Source organism: Lolium rigidum, chromosome 6, assembly GCF_022539505.1.
Source record: "Lolium rigidum isolate FL_2022 chromosome 6, APGP_CSIRO_Lrig_0.1, whole genome shotgun sequence".
In the NCBI taxonomy this organism is placed as follows: domain Eukaryota; kingdom Viridiplantae; phylum Streptophyta; class Magnoliopsida; order Poales; family Poaceae; genus Lolium; species Lolium rigidum.
This window is the reverse complement of record NC_061513.1, coordinates 123,487,870-123,488,888: the sequence shown is the minus strand read 5'-3', so window position 1 is coordinate 123,488,888 and position 1,019 is coordinate 123,487,870.

Here is a 1,019-nt window from a genome sequence, read left to right as displayed (position 1 = left end):
TCAGAATGGTAAGTAAAAAATGAGAATAAGGGTTTTTACTGTTGGCCAAGTTGCCGTCGGTTGACTCGTGTTTTGACTGTTGGTAACCATTTGACACGTGTTGCATCCGGATTTCTACTGAAGATTTGGCCCCGCTGGTTCTGATTACTGCACCAGAACTAACTCTAGAACACTTGCACATCAAATTCAAAATTCCCCTGTAGCCAAACGAAGAATCCGTGGCTAGTTACTATGACTGCAATTTGTTTAACATTACGGCTCATGAGGCTTTGGCCTTGATGTGAGGTAAACACATGTGCAACATGACTGTGCTGATGTGTGTACATATTGTTAACAAAGAGACTGGGGCATAGGATACCGTCAATGATTTCAGACGATGGTCTATGTAAAAAACTCAATCCAGCGCAACTGAGTATCTTCTCCTTAAGTATGAGGTAGAGGCAAGCGAGCAGAAAGACATAGAATTGGGAGGCAGACGATGAATTGTAAGGTTCCTTAGCAGAAAACAAAAAAATTCCTACCGACAGAATAACATAGCCAAATCTATTCTATGTAGATGTAAGGTAACGGAGGGATTCCGTGTTCATACCCTTGAAGATCAAAAAGCGTTACGTTCCAAACGAACGTTGTTGATGAAGGTGTACAATGAGGCTGATCTCAAGATCGAGCAGAAGTACATGCGACGAAGTGCTCCAAGTGTCGCACCTCCGCAGTTCTATATACACATACGATGTATAGACGTCCCCCGGCCTCCGGTCCAGCGAAGCAGCGGTATGGTGGAGAGCTCTCACCCCGTATGCACGATCCAAAACTAGGGAACACACGTGAGGGAGAGAAGGTAAATGCCAAGGGGATGAATTGTAGGGTTCCGTTGCAGAAAACAAAAAATTGCTACGATAGAATAACATATCCAATATCTATTCTATGCATATTTAAAGTAACAGAGGGATTCGGTGTTCATACCCTTGAAGACCGAAATCGTTACGTTCTGAATGAACGTTGTTGGTGAAGATGTACAA